The 16157-nt window shown below is 46.0% G+C and overlaps 1 protein-coding gene across 1 annotated transcript in view; it reads left to right on the top strand.

The window, feature by feature from the left end:
- Positions 1 to 224: 224 nt before the first annotated feature.
- Positions 225 to 16157, top strand: part of LOC135211773 (BLOC-1-related complex subunit 8-like) — a 91660-nt gene continuing 75727 nt past the window's right edge. The window contains exon 1 of the mRNA XM_064244986.1: positions 225 to 326. The gene's annotated coding sequence lies outside the window, so the exon portion shown is untranslated. The remainder of the gene's footprint in view (positions 327 to 16157) is intronic.

Here is a 16157-nt window from a genome sequence, read left to right as displayed (position 1 = left end):
TAACTTAAACCACCAGCATTGAAAAACCTGTTTTAAAAAGTCCATAAGGATATTCTTGCATGCTAGAGGCTATCTAAAGATGATGATGAAAAAATAAAGGATAAACGTGTATATACGGCAAGTATGAAAGAAGAGACGAGAAATCAATAAAAACGACTGGGTTAAGAAGAAGACGAGGCTTCAAAGGTGAGCCGTACCATAGGTAACACCCCCAAACTCTACAGTCAACTCAGCTGTCAAGTATTGACGTTTGACTTCTGCTTTCGTTTTTATGTTCTTTGACGGGTCGCTGGCAATTGTGGAAAGTGTTTTGGCCTTGGAATAAGGTAAAACAGTCTTATAGTTTATTAACTGTAAGGAGATTTGATTGTTATATAGTATAATTTAAGAGTTGGATTTATTTTTGCCTTTCGAGTGTGATATGGTTAAGAATGGCGTGTCGTTGCCAAGGGTAGGTTATCCTGCCTGCCTTCATTTAACCTTTACTACTAGTAGCCTAACAATGCAATGGCTCTAAATTGATATTAATTTGAATCGTATTTACAAGACAAAGTCACCAATAGAAGTCTTATCTAGACAGGAAGAGGAATGGGGGATAGGTATACCTAGCAGCTAGTACTTAGGTAACCCATGTCGAATGAATTGTTCAAAATGCTCCAATCATTCTTCATTTCTTACGTTCATATTTTGCACACTGGTATCATTCAATTATTCATAATTTATCATACTAATTTTTGCACACTGGTATCATTCACTTATTCATAATTAATCACTAATTTATATATTTCATTTTCATTAGGGCGCTGAATAATCCTCATAGGTTCCGGCGCTTGGTCCTCAAGACCTGAATTTCATAATCAGTCAATCTAATCAAATAAGCACAGTCAGAGATTACGCTCATCTTTACTGGCACCAATTTTGCAGAGGCTAAATAGCTAATCCTGAGCTGGTCATGAGAGTTATCTAATGTGAGCTTTCTAAATCAAATCAGTTTAGTGCTTAGGTCAACCTGGGTCATGCAAGAGCTAGGGCCCATTTTGGGTAATTCTAGGCAATAACTGCAAGAACGGGGTAATTCTAGGCAATAACTGCGAGGAACTGGGTAATTTTAGGCAATAACTGCAAGGAACGGGGTAATTCTAGGCAATAACTGCAAGGAACGGGGTAATTCTAGGCAATAACTCCGCACAGACTGCAAGGAACAGTCCCGCAAATACGAAAGCCATTAGGGATTGGGATGTCAAATGTATTTCGCCGTACTTAGTACTGGCCCCTGAGGATTAATTACAGTCGACCCCCCAAAGAATAACTTAATTCTTAATAAGCAACCCAAATACTGTAGAAAACTGTAATTTCCAGTGAAATACCTGATACGGAGGGTTATTAGCTAGACTACCCCATTTTGTACTACTATGATATTTAATTTCTGGCCAAATAGCCCTAACGCCAGGAGGAAATGAAGGTTTTAGGGTGGGTTTAAAATGAAAAGCAAGAATATGATTCCAACAGGAGTGTATAAAATGCATAAACCATATGATAATCTGTCAGATAAAGAACACAATCAATGCCTATAGTCAGGGTCAATCACAAAACACTAGGCTACAAAAAACAAAGAGGTTACACCGCCAACAATGAGGATGGAACTTAACCTAACCTAGCCTCAGGTGCCAGGTCGTACTTTTTCTTTCATGTAGGTCATGACTAAGTTAAATGTATAGTAAGTGTGAACCAGTAAATATAACATTTCATGTATGACACTTACCTGGCAGGTATATATATAGCTATATTCTCTGTTTCGCACTGGCAGAATTTTCAAAACTCGCGGCAACCGCTAGATCACTGGTAGTTCATGTGATCGCCACCACCCCGTGTTCCCGTGGCGCTGGTGCTCGGAATCATTCCCATTTTCATCAGATTTTTTCCTGCCAGCCGAACCGGCAACATCGTTGTTGGGGTCCCGCTAGAATTTCGAACTCGTTAGCTGACTTTCGCTGTACTTTGATGGATTATTGGGTATCGTATTGGAAAGGTTGGATTGGCAATCGCGTTTGGAATTTCTATAATGTCTGATTCTGGTTTAGTATTTAGAGTGTGTGTGGAAAGAAGGGTGCAAGGTGAGACTGCCGAAAGCCCTCGGTAGACCTCACACAGTATGTAAGAAGTTGTAGAGAGGGTGTGTACTTTTGGGGATAATAGATGTATGAAGTGTGAAAGTTGTTTAAATGAGAAGGAATGGAAGACTTTCACTAAATATGTTGAGAGACTAGAAAAGGATAGAGTAAGGAGATCGGTATCTCGGAGTGAGAGGTCAAAGGCTCTTTCTAGTTAAGGCCTTGAATGATTCTGTTATTTTTTCTTTTTATCCCCCTCCTTCCCAAGTGAGAAGTTGTAGTTTATTCTCATCAGGTTTCTCCTGCGCCTGCTGCTGTTTCTGAGGATCCTAATTATGTGAAAGTTTTTGCCGCCCTTGCGTCAATGGGCGATCAGAATTCAGCGTCTTACAGACAAAAGTGGGTACTTTTGAGAGTGTCAGTGTAGTGGAGGGGGCGGGGGCGGTGATCGTCTCTCTCGTGCTCCTAGACCTAGGCCTCTGCCAAGCTCCCAGACCCAAGGGAGAAGGCATGTCGACAGTCGCAAGGGAGGCGAGAGGGGTTCCCTTACTTAGATTCAGTCGTCCCTTTCATGGCAGTCCTTGCCTTGCGTCCCAGGCTGCAGCAGTGCGCCTATAGAAAAGGGGCGACAAACTGGGAAGTTGTTTTTTCTTCTACCGATAGGTCTTCTGGCTCCAGGCAGGTATGCGGACGTTTATGCGGAAGAATCGCGTCCGCTGAAAAGAGGACGCATAGACCTACGTCATCTCAGGATGAACTTGACGCTCAAGAGCGGTGGAGTAGCCCCGATTTTCTCATCTAGTGACGATGAAGACGTGGTTCCTGGTTAAAAGGAGGAGAACTTTTCGTTCAAGGCAGGACGCAAGACTTCATTTAGACGGCGGTTTCACCTGATAGGAGCCCTCCTTCTGCATCCTGGGCAGTTTCTCCTGTATCTCCTTCTCGTAGACCTCAGGTTCGAGCTTCTCGTCTTCGTTCCCTGCATGCTCAGGCATCCCGTCAGGAAACAGAGACTAAGGACTTTCTTAAAGAGATGCAAGGAAGGTTAGCCGATCTAGTTAAATCGTGGGAAGCAACGAAACATCCTCCTACGAGACGTAAGGACGCGTCTCTCCCCGTCAAGTCCTCCAAAAGGACGCATGATTGTTTGCCTCCTCCTCATCGCACTTCGGATTCTCGTGTAGGACGCAAGTTACCGGACAGGACGCAGGACGCAATCTCGGAGCGGATTCACGTTTGGTCGACGTATCTCAGAAGGACGCAGGCGGCAGGAGCCTTCTTCCTTCCCGAGAGGTTAGAGAAGATGTTCAGCAGCAAGACCTTGGATTACAAGATGTTTCTTCGGCAGAAGAGGAGGATGGAGACTTAGCGTCTGAAGAAGAGAAAGATGGTGAAGCACCTTCTTCAGACTACAAGAAGTTAACTGATTGCCTTCTGTCAGTTTTTGAAGGGGAATTTTCAGCCTTCAGCTCCGATGTCACCCCTTTCTCCAATTCTCCAAGAATAAACACGCGAAGAATCATCGTTTTTGAAGATGAAGCTTTCAATTACAGCTAGAAGGCTCTTCAAAGGATCGATACGTGTTAAAGAAAAGATGGGGAAGCGGGCAAGACTTCTTTCTCCTTCCCTCCAGCCAAATTGGATCGAAGTTCGAAATCTGGTATGCGACGGGGGGGGGAAAGTCTCGGCCTGGGAGTTCCTGCCTCCTCCCAGGGGGATTTTTCCAACATTGTTGACAGTTCCCGCAGACATGCTTTGAATTCGGCTAAAGTTTGGTGGACGTCATCAGAGTTAGATCATCTCTTGAAAGGTATTTTCCGGACATTCGAGTTTTCAATTTTCTTGATTGGTCCTTGGGGGCTCTGGGACGAACCGTGGAAGATAAGGAATCAACTGCTTCGCTTCTTCCAAGCAGTATATGTCCTGCATGGACAAAGCCCTAAGGATGGGGCGAATGAGTTAGCTTCGCTTTTCACCGCAGGAGTTTTAAAGAAGAGGTCATCCTGTGCTCTTTTGCTGCAAAGGGCGTTTCTAACGCTCAGAAATCCAAATTGGTTTTTTTCCCCACTCTCGGATCAGTTATTTCCTTCGGATCTTATCAAGGATATTTCGCTTTCCCTGACTCAGAAGGCGACGCAGGACCTTTAACGTCTTCGGTAAGGAAATTTTTACCCACCAAAGTGGTTAAGAAGACACCTAAGGAGTCAAGACAAGGCTAGTCAGCCCTTTCGAGGCAAGTCCTTTTCTCGTCCTTCCTTCAGAGGAAGAAGAGCTCCTTCCAAGAGGGGTTCGAAACCCAGTAATAAACAATGAAGAACGAGTCCTTCAGACATCAGTTGGGGCCAGACTCCAGAAGTTTTGGGAGATTTGGCAAGAAAAGGGAGCAGATCCTTGGGTCGTCACGGTAGCCAAGGAAGGTTACAAGATCCCTTTTCTGAAGAACCACCTCTTTCGACATCGCCAAGAGAGCTTGGAGCTCACTACAGCGATCCAGGGAAACAAGAAGCACTACAAGAGCAAGTACTTTCTATGCTCCCAGGAAAGGAGCAATAGAACCTGTTCTGGATCACTTATCCCGGGATTTTACAACCCGGCTTTTCTTTTTTAGTAGCGAAAATCCTCGGGGGGATGGAGACCAGTACTGGACGTAAGTCAACTCAACTTATTTGTGGAGAAGACAAATTTACTATGGAGAAGACGATTCAGTACTGGCAGCGGTACGTCCAGGGGAACTGGATGGTTACCCTGGACCTTCAAGACGCATATTTTCATATCCCAATTCCTGCAGAATCCAGGAAGTACTTAAGATTTGTGATCCAGAACAGGGTCTTTCAGTCAAAGCCTCTGCTTCGGACTGTGCACAGCCCACAAGTTTTTTTACAAGAGTGATGTCAAGCGTGGCGAAGTGGCTACATATTAACTAGGGATAAGAGTGTCTCTATACCTAGACGATTGGCTCATAAGAGCCCAATCAAGAAGACAATGTCTGGAGGACTTAGAAATGACGTTGGCATTAACGAACGAATTAGGGCTGATGGTGACTTAGAAAATCGAATCTGATCCCCAATCAGGAGCTAGTTTATTTGGGGATTCTGATTTCCTCAGCGACTTTTTCGGGCTTTTCCACCTCTCCCGACAGGCAAGCTCAGTGCATCCGGAAAGTACAAGCCTTTCTAGAGAAAGAACAATGTTCTGCACGAGAGTGGATGAGCTTATGGGGACTCTCTCGTCACTGGAACGGTTCATTTCTCTAGGAAGGCTTCACATGAGACCCTTGCAAATATTTTTCTGGGCTCAGCTCGTGTCGCTGCGCGAAATATCCTTTAATCTATTATTTCTAGGGTAAATGTTAGGCTAACACATACCAGAGAATAAATAAAATAAAGAAAAAGGTCAGTATAACTGACTCGCTCACCCTCTAGGAGGGTGTCGGTATGAACACTAGGCGAGTGAGACCACTACCACGAGCCAAATGCCAATAGAAATCTCCCACTACAAAACCCTCCAAGAGGGGAGCCGTCCCACAGAGAGAGCAGCTCGTACTACTACTACTCCATCCCATGCTGCCGACTGCTGCGCCTCTGGTGGTCATCCTTTTCAGTTAGCTCGCACGAGTCACAAGTGTTATTTTTCTCTCCGTGTATTTGTGCCCTTTCTTCGGATTTTCGATAATGGAGCGTGCAGCTATTGCAGCAGCTAAGTTAAGTACTCAGTATTTACGGTTAGTTGGTTTTTTCCGTCCCTGAGACAGTATTTGCCGTTTTTTAGGTATAAATACGTTCTCGGGGTCGGAAGCATGGCAGCATGGTCCTGCCGCGTGATGGGTTCGTTCTTGGTCTCCCATACCTAGAACATCCCTTTTTCATTTACGCTCTATTTTGATTATCCGCGTTATTTAATTTAAGGTCTACTCAGGTTGTCATGCATGCATGTATATCACCTTATGTAGGCTTTTTCTTATCCAGGACCCTAGTCCAGGTTCTTAGTATCGGCCCCTGACTAGCTTTGATGTAGACTTGCCTTCGGGTTAGTCGTACACTCCTGGATTTTTTCTCCTGCTATTTTACCTTCTTTCTTTCATTTTTATTTTATTTATATATATTTTGTCATTGTTAGGTTAGTTTGGCGTCTGGCTTAGCCTAGGTCCCGGCTCGTAGAGCCTATTCTACCGCTGATCAGTTCGGTTGCTTCCACATAGCTTCTCTCATGATCAGTTTGGTTTTTAGCCATGGGTGGGCCTATATGCTACCGCTTTCAGTTCAGGTTGCTTCCCGATAGCTTCTCTCTGATCAGTTGGTTGGCCTAGGCTTGGTTACCGTATCTCAGTTTACCGCCTCGTGGTCACTGCGTGATCACGGGACAGCCAGACGCCTGCCCAGTCCCCTCCCCCCCCCTATCCCGCTCTTCCATAGAGTCGGGCGGGGGTGGGTCGGTCTGTCCATGCTCGCCCCACATACCCGAGCCTGCCTCCCCCTCTCCCCTCCACCGGAGGGGCTAGGGAGTCGGACAGACCCAGACTGGTTCCGACCTCTCCGCTTCTCGGTTCCGGTCCGGCCGTGTGGTACGTTGTGGGGGCCCTGGCCTTTCCCCCCCTCCGTTACTGCCCTTGTCGTGCTCCGGGCTAGCTCGTGAGCCTGTTATGTCCTCTCGCCCTTCCCTCCTTACTAGAGCTCCTCCCTATCGGAGTCCTGGTATCCAGCGGAAGGAGATAGTCCACCCAATAGATGGACCGGTGCATACAGTAGGTCTCTACTAACCTTACCGTTTTGCTGAGTTTCTACACTCCGCTTCAACTGGACCTAGTCCGGTTCGCTTGTGTTTAGGTTTAAGTTATCTTTAAGTTTATCTTAAGTATCTTAAACCATCCCCCCCCTCCCTTTCATATTTTACCGGATCTCTCCGGGATTATAGCCTATTCAGGCAATGCAGGGAGGGGTTATGCCCAAATTTTTTCCGAGCTCCGGCATGTAACGGAGTTCTTTTGTCCTTTAGTCTGTAAGTGATACCCCTTTAAGATACTCATGTGTCTTCCCACTTACAGGCCACCAACTGTGAGCATCCGGGATGTTCCGCTACACTTCAGGACCCCTGTGGACACGAAGTTTGCCGGTCCCATGCTCCATGCGCGACTCCGCACGGGGACATCCAGGTCTGGTACCATGAGACGTGTACCATATGTTACGATCTGGTGAGCCAGCTTTTGGAAGGCGTAAGTATTCCATCTCCAGTAGCTGCTCCGCTTCTTTTAGTACTTAAGTTTTCATCATTTACTTTAACTTAAGGCATCTAGTTTAAGTTATACTCTAAGTTTTTAGTTTAAGTGATTCTTAAATCTAAAATACGCCCTCTCTTACAGGCTCCGGCAGTAAGGGATACAGCACTGGCTACCCTGCGGGCCTGGTCGGAGGTTTTGGCAAGAACGAACGCCGCCAAGGGTCAGCCCTACATACTTGAGAAGCGATTAGCATTATTAATCTTTCCCGGAGGCAAGGCGACAGGGTACGTCGACCCGGTAGAGGCGGACCCGTCTATTGCCTTCATCCAACAACAGCTGGCGGCCTCCTTAACTGAACAAGACCAGGATATCTCCACGGATGTCGCAACCCTGGATATTAATGTTGAACCGATGGTAGGTATAGACGACCTGTTGGTCGAGTGTAAGTAATGCAGGTACAAGGGTCGCCCTTGGGTTTGACTGTCTTTCTTTACCCCTGCAACCTCTCCATCCTTCCAAGGCTTTACGGGTGATGAATTGTATACCTCCTCCTGAGGCTTCGTTAGACCTAAGATCAAGTCTAAAGTAATGACCTTGACTAAGACGTCATCGTCTTCGAAGAAGACGTCCTCGTCTTCTTCCTCGCGTAAGTCTCCGGCTCGTAATCCCGGCCCAGACAGGTCTAAAGGGTCTAGCTCCGGCTCTAAGTCCTCGAAAAGTAAACCCAAGGAGAGATCTCGCACCCCGGCAGTATCACCAGTTCCACTACCTTTGGTTCCTATTCAGAGCCTACCCTCCACCTCCGCAGCAGCTCCGGCTTTGGACTCCAATGCTGGCCTGTTGCAACAGGTGGGCGACCTAGTGGGGTCCCTTAAGAGTAGTATGGAACAAATGATATCTCGCCTTTTTTGTCGACAGGATCACTTCTCAGGATTCTATTATAGCCGGCCTAAGAGAAGCCCCTCTAGCCTCTCCCTCAACCTCCAACACTAGTGGATCTCAGCTTCCCCCGTATGACTCGCTGCCCGCTTTCTCCATGAACAATCCTTGGAGAGTAGCGTCATACGCCCCCTTCCAGGATGGTCTCATCTCCATACCGGAGTTTGGAACTCGAAGAATAGAGGACTTCGAGTTCTACCCGGAAGGCCTACAGCCTCCTTTCATAGGCTACGCAAGGCTCACGCCTTCGGCTATGGTTCGGGACGATAGGGTACCAAAGGAGACAGTCCTCTATTCTCGAGACCAGGCTCAGCGAGAATGGCTCAGATGTTTAGAGGACATGGATTGTTCGAACACCAAGATACAACCATTTAAAAGTCCCTTTACCATTTTCACAATGGATGAGAGTACCTCCCCCGCTCCCGTTCCTAACCAAGATAGCAAGGTCGACCATCTCAGCAGCTCAGAAGGGGGAACCCATGCCTCATTGTAAAGAAGCAGATCCCACATCTCCGTTGCTCCCTTCAATCGGAGAATTGTGGGAAGACTTGCCAAATACATTCTCAGCTGGCAAACTCAAACCTGACTGTGCTATGGAGCAGTTTGGTGAAAAGCTACCCACCCGGCTCCCAGATAGTCCTTATTCAGGCTGAATTTGACTCAAAATCACGACTAGCCAGATCAATCAACTCGATGGCTATGTCTGAGGTAGCAACCATGGCTTATGGTTCAGAACCAATTTTTAAGCTTATGACCAAAGCCCTGACTCAAACGGTGCAGTCAGATATGTTCGAGTTTGCCACTGCTAGGACGAATTGTAGGAAGCATGTCCTGCTAGAGGCAACCATTCGACATGAACCGAATAGGTTACTCTCTTCTAACATCTGGGGCGCAGATCTCTTCCCAGAGGCTATGGTTAAGGAAGTACAGGCAGAGGCTACGAGGTTTGAACCAGAGCCTTAAAGACCCGTGGGGTCTTACGGCTAGGAGGAGGCAGACCTGACACCTAAAGGTAAGGGACAAAGGAAACCCAGACGTTTCCACCTTACCAAAGAAGCAAACCGCGCTTTCCTCAACAAGTTCCAGCAGTGCCGTTAGTGCAGACAGCCCAACCCTCCACGTCTAAAGGTCAATCACAGCCTATTTATGTGATATCCCCTCAGCCTCAACCCTCCACCTCATACGCCATCTCTCCAGCTTACAACTCAAGCCTTCGAGAGTCAAGCTTCTCAGAAGTATGACCGCTCGGGCAAGGGAGGCAGAGGTAAGCGGTCCTTTCGTGGGAGAGGATCGGGAGGCCCCTTCAATATGGGGAAAGCACTTCAGAGGAGGCCGATGGTGGTTTACCAGAACCAATGAAGAACTTCAGGTAGGAGGGAGGCTGTTTCACTTTCGCCACCGGTGGAACTTCAGCCAGTGGGCTCAGAGCATAGTGTCAAAAGGGCTGGGTTGGAGCTGGTTGACGAACCCACCTCCAGCCAGACCTTTCCGTCAACTTCCTTCCAAAGAATTGACAGAGTACGCAGAGGACCTCCTTCAGAAAGGAGCTATAGCCAAAGTCAAGAGGTTAAAATTTCAAGGTCGCTTGTTCAGCGTGCCAAAGAAAGGCTCAAACAAAAGAAGGGTAATCTTAGACTTGTCCCGCTTAAACTTAGCCATCCGCTGCGACAAGTTCAAGATGCTCACGATCTCACAGGTGCGGACCTTACTTCCACCGTGGGGCACCGTCACCACCTCTATCGATCTTACAGACGCCTACTATCATATCCCTATTGCAAGACACTTCCGTCCATATCTGGGATTCAAGATAGGGGACCAGACATTCTCCTTCAAGGTAGTTCCATTCGGGCTCAACGTGGCACCCAGGGTGTTCACGAAGCTAGCGGAAGTGAGTAGTGCACAGCTCAGAGCGCAAGGGATTATGGTAGTGGCGTATCTCGACGATTGGTTGATCTGGGCCCCATCAGTCGAAGAATGCAACAAGGCCACACTGAAAGTGATCCAGTTCCTAGAATATCTAGGATTCAAGATAAACAAATCCAGTCGAGACTCACTCCAGAGTCAAACTTTCAGTGGCTAGGCATTCAATGGAATCTATCCTCACACACTCTGTCGATTTCCATCTACCAAAAGGAAAGAAATAGCGAAGTCAGTCAAGCAATTTCTAAATCACAAACTAGCATCCAGGAGAGCTCAGGAAACGGATCCTCGGCTCTCTCCAGTTTTGCATCAGTAACGAACATCTTGATGAAAGCCAACTGAAAGACCTAACCAGATCTGGCGCTCACGAGCAAATGTCAGGTCCAGGACAAGCTATCCTCAGTGCCTCTGATTCTAAAGAATCGGCTTCGACCGTGGGCAAAAGTCAAGAATCTATCAGTGTCAGTACCCCTTCAGTTCCCTCCACCAGGGATCACCATCCACACAGACGCGTCCTTAAGCGGCTGGGGAGGGTACTCCCAAGTCAAAAAGGTTCAAGGGATTTGGTCACCTCAGTTCCGTCAGTTTCATATAAACGTACTGGAGGCAATGGCAGTGTTCTTGACTCTGAAAAGATTACTCCCACCAAAGTACTCCCACATAAAGCTAGTCCTGGACAGCGCAGTGGTAGTACATTGCATAAACAGAGGAGGCTCCAAGTCACGTCATCTAAATCACGTCATGATAGCCATCTTCTCCCTGGCAGACAAATTCAGTTGGCATCTTTCCTCCTACCCAACAGTAAGCACCCTACAGGAGTTGATGAAACGTCATAGCAGACGCCCTATCCCGATCAGTACCCCTAGAGTCGGAATGGTCACTAGACGACAGTTCGTTCCAATGGATCCTTCAAAGAGTCCCAGGGCTTCAGGTGGATCTCTTCGCATCCCAAGCGAACCACAAACTACCGTGTTATGTAGCCCCCAACCTGGACCCTCTGGCTTACGCCACGGACGCCCTAGCTCTAGACTGGAAACAACTGGGGGAAGATTTACGTCTTCCCTCCAGTGAATCTCCTTATGAAAGTATTGGACAAACTCAGGACATTCAAGGGTCAAGTGGCTCTAGTAGCCCCAGACTGGCCGAAGAGCATTGGTACCCCCTGATTCTGGAACTGGGCTTTCGTCCCCTTCGGATCCCCAGTCCCAAGCTCTCACCCAGTCAGTACAAACGAAGACTGTGTTCGCTTCCTCAGGGATTCTCAAAACCCTAACTTTATGGATTCATGAAGTTTGTGGCAAAAAGAGATGCGAATATTGACCCTCAGAATATTCTCTTCCTGGAATCCGATAAAAGGGATTCAACTTTGAGGCAGTATGATGCTGCTGTCAAAAAGTTAGCAACCTTCCTGAGAGAGTCAGAGATCAGAATCATGACAGTTAATTCTGCTATATCCTTTCTTCAGATCCTTATTTGAAAAGGTTTAGCAGCTAGCACGATTACGACTAACAAGTCAGCATTGAAAAAGATATTTCAATTTGGATTTAACATAGACTTGACGGATACCTACTTCTCGTCTATTCCTAAGGCATGTGCTAGACTTAGGCCTTCTGTGAGCCTAACGTCAGTTTCATGGTTCTTAAACGATGTTCTAAACTGGCTTCCGAAACCGATAATGACACATGCTCGTTTATGATGCTCCTAAGGAAAACCTATTTTTATTAAGCCTAGCTTCAGGAGCAAGAATTTCAGAACTGTCGGCTTTTATCCAGAGATCCGGATCATATTCAATTCCTTCCCCCCACAAGGGGTGGGAAGTACTACTTTCTCCGGAACGTAGCTTTTTAGCAAAGAATGAAGATCCTTTGATGAGGTGGGAACCTTGGAAGGTACTACCCCTTCCACAAAGATGTTTCCTTTGTCCAGTTTCAACCTTACGAGCCTTTCTATCCAGGACCTCCTCATCTTCATCGGTGGGGCCCCTCGGGGGTTTAAGAGGGGAAAAAGGTGGTACTTTATCCATTAAAGGACATCAGGCAACAAATCCTGTACTTTATCAAAACAAGCCAATCCTGACTCTTTCCCAAAAAGCACATGATGTCAGGGCAGTAGCCACCTCAATTAATTACTTCCAAACATATGAACTTTGATGATTTGAAAAAAGTATACCGGTTGGAAATCGCCGACAGTGTTTTCAAACGTCACTACCTTAAGTCCTTGGAAGCTCTGAAATTCCCAGCAGTAGCAGCGGGTAACATAGTTTCCCCTGACTCTAGCTAAATTGTAGTAGAAGATTCAGTCCTCCTTTCTACCTGCCTCACCCAACAAAGTTCGTCTATTCCTACCTTGTTCATTAGCATTCACCTTGTGTCTTAGCTGCTTTATGATTGTATAGTGCCCCTTTTGTCTGGTTAGGGACACTCACAGATGATTACAATGATGATCATAGATGTTAACCCCTTATTTTTATGCTAGGGGATTCATCATTTTACAATGGTTACGGGTTTTGTATATTAAGTCATATACATTCCTGATAGTTATTTTTGTGATTGCTCAACGTATTTATGTATTTTTATATAATTGCTATTGTTTCTTTGATACATTTTGTTACACAGATTTCATTCATGATACGGTAATCATGGTACCTATATATATATGTAAATTACCTTATGGTTTATTAAACATAATTAGTTTTTTAAGGGTAATTTAAGCATAGTTTTAATTTTACTGTGTATTTGTATCTTTTTAGCAATTATATTCATTCATTTATATTTTATCTTTTATTTGAGACCTATTTTGTTTTATTATATTACTTGTTTACTTTATTTACAATCTTGTGCTGTTTCTCTGGTACGATTTCGCGCAGCGACACGAGCTGAGCCAGAAAAAGAAAAGGATTTTGACGTAAGGAAAAATCTATTTCTGGGCGATTGCTCGTGTCGCCAGCGAAATCCCACCCTACCCACTCCCTTCGCTCAAGATTGTCTGCTAACTTCAGGATGGCCACCAGAGGCGCAGCAGTCGGCAGCATGGGATGGAGTAGTAGTAGTACGAGCTGCTCTCTCTGTGGGACGGCTCCCCTCTTGGAGGGTTTTGTAGTGGGAGATTTCTATTGGCATTTGGCTCGTGGTAGTGGTCTCACTCGCCTAGTGTTCATACCGACACCCTCCTAGAGGGTGAGCGAGTCAGTTATACTGACCTTTTTCTTTATTTTATTTATTCTCTGGTATGTGTTTAGTACATTTACCCTAGAAATAATAGATTAAAGGATATTTCGCTGGCGACACGAGCCAATCGCCCAGAAATAGATTTTTCCTTACGTCAAAATCCATTTTTGAACCAAGTCTGGCCAAGAAATCGCAACCGGATTCCTTCCTGTTTCGAATTCCTCGCAAGATCAAAGAGGAATTACTTTGGTGGCTAACTCCGGGGAAGTTTAGCGGAGGGAGCATCGCTCCAGCAGAAGAACCCAGACCTTGTATTGTTTTTTTCAGACGCGTCGGACGCAGGCTGGGGAGGGAGACTCTCGGCCCTCAAGAGTGTCAGGTCGCTGGAGCAAGGAGGAAGCGTCTTGGCATATAAACAGGAAGGAACTGATGGCGATTTTCTTGGCTTTGAAAGAGTTCAACGCGGGTGATCCGCCAACAAGGCGGTGCAGGTCAACGCGGACAATACCACAGCTCTGGCGTACATCCGCAAGCAAGGGGGAACGCATTCAGTCTCTCTTTGCAAGTTGGCGGAGGAGATCCTTCTATGGGCAGAGAAGGAAAACGTAACCCTTCTCACCAGGTTCATTCAAGGGAGAAGAAGTGAGAGCGGACCTGTTGAGCAGGGAAGGTCAACTTCTGTCAACAGAATGGACTCTCATCTAGAAGTATGCCAGAGTCTGTGGAAATTATGGGGTCGTCCAGTGGTGGACCTTGTTTGCGACCGCAATGACAAAGCGATTGACGACTTATTGCTCTCCAGTCCCAGACCGTCAAGCAGTCGCAGTAGACGCCTTTCTTCTAGATTGGACGGGGCTAGACGTGGTACGGCCTTTCCCCCGTTCAAGATATTAGGAAAGGTTTTGAAGAAATTCAGGGAGAGTCAAGGGACGAGAATGACTCTCATAGCTCCCTATACGCCGGCCCGAGATTGGTTCACAGAGGTACTGGAATGGACAGTAGATGTACCAAGAACACTTCCAGCAAGAGTAGATCTACTCAAACAGCCTCACTTCAAACAGGTACCACAAGAACACCCTCGCTCTGGGTCTGACTGCTTTCAGACTATCGAAAGACTTGTCAGAGTGAGGGGGTTTTCTAGAGCGGCCAGAGCTGTGGCCGGAGCAAGAAGAGCCTCGACTATTAAGGTGTACCAGGCGAAGTGGGAAGGGGAAATCACTTTCGTAAGTGGTGCAAGAGTCGGAAGATTTCTTCATCCAGTACCTCTGTGACCCAAATTGCCGACTTCCTTTATATTTAAAGAAGGAAGTAGGGTTGTCAACTCAGACAATTAAAGGATATCGTAGTATGTTGGCCTCAGTATTTAGACACAGAGGTTTAGATATTACCAATAATCTCGATCTGAGAGAACCTCATAAGGTTCCTTTGGAACAAGGAAGGAACACCAATACAGAACACCTTCCTGGAATCTCGATGTGGTCCTGAAATTCTTAGGAACTAAATAAGTTCGAACCGATGGATCAAGCTTCGTTTAGAGATATCTCGAAAAAGACCATCTTTTTGGTGGCCTTGGCCACAGCTAAAAGGGTTAGTGAGCTGCAAGCAATTAGCAAACATGTGGCTGGAAGCATGACAAGGCAGTTTGCTCGTTTCAGGTTTTCTTGGCCAAGAACGAGAATCCAGCTCATCCCTGGCCAAGGTCTTTTGAGATTATGGGTCTTTCAGATTTTGGTTTAGGACAGGAACAAGAGAGTTCTCTGTCCAGTAAGGGCTTTGCGCTATTATATAGAGAAAACCAATAATATTAGAGGAACTTCAGAATCACTGTGGTGCTCTGTGAAGGACCCTAGCAGAGCAATGACCAAAAATGCTATTGCCTTTTTTCCTCAGGGAACTGAGTTAAAGAATCACATATGTTTGATGCCAACGAAGAAAATTTCGGCATCCTTAAGGTTAAGGTGCACGAAGTGAGAGCAGTAGGCTACTTCCTTGGCATTTGAAAAGGAATATGGCCCTCAAAGATATCATTGAAACGACGTTTTTGGAGGACTAATTCAGTGTTTGCGTGTCATTACCTTAGAAACGTCAAAACAACATTTGACAACTGTCAAACGTTGGGCCCTTATGTATCCTCAGGAGCAGTATTGGGCAAGGGAGTTTCCACCCCATAACTTACTAACATGCTAGGTATTTTAATTAAGTGGTGTTGTTTTTATGGTTGTCTGAGAGGGTTATTTCCTCTCAGTCTGTTTGAAGGTGGTAGTGTGTTATGTTAGCTTTGTGTGGTTTCAGGTGGTTCTAACTTATCCTAGGCATGGAATGCCCGTGGTAAGAGAGGGCTAGGGTTTCCTGTCAACGAATTGGTCCCGTCCAGTTGTCAGACCCTTGTATTTAGCTTCATCAACTATTAGGTCATGTCCTAGTTGGGAGCTACTAAGGTTTAGCAGGCTAAGAGGCAGGATTTATGAAGTCAGCTACCTTAGCAGGTAAGGAATCTAAGAGTATTTGGGATTTATTTTAAATTTTAAAACTCTTACAATGTTGCTGTCTTTGACCCACCTCCAAATGTGTCAATCAGCTATATATATACCTGCCAGGTAAGTGTCATACATGAAAATGATGTTATTATGATATAACAAAGTTTCATGTATACTTACCTGGCAGGTATATATAATTAAATTCCCACCCACCTCCCCTCAGGAGATCAGGGCTTCAGAGAAAAATCCTGACGAAAATGGGAATGATTCCGAGCACCAGCGCCACGGGAACGGGGTGGCGATCACCTGAACTACCAGTGATCTAGCG

Source organism: Macrobrachium nipponense, chromosome 40, assembly GCF_015104395.2.
Source record: "Macrobrachium nipponense isolate FS-2020 chromosome 40, ASM1510439v2, whole genome shotgun sequence".
NCBI lineage: Eukaryota > Metazoa > Arthropoda > Malacostraca > Decapoda > Palaemonidae > Macrobrachium > Macrobrachium nipponense.
The sequence above is the reverse complement of the archived record's forward strand: the minus strand, read 5'-3'. Positions and strand labels throughout refer to the sequence as shown.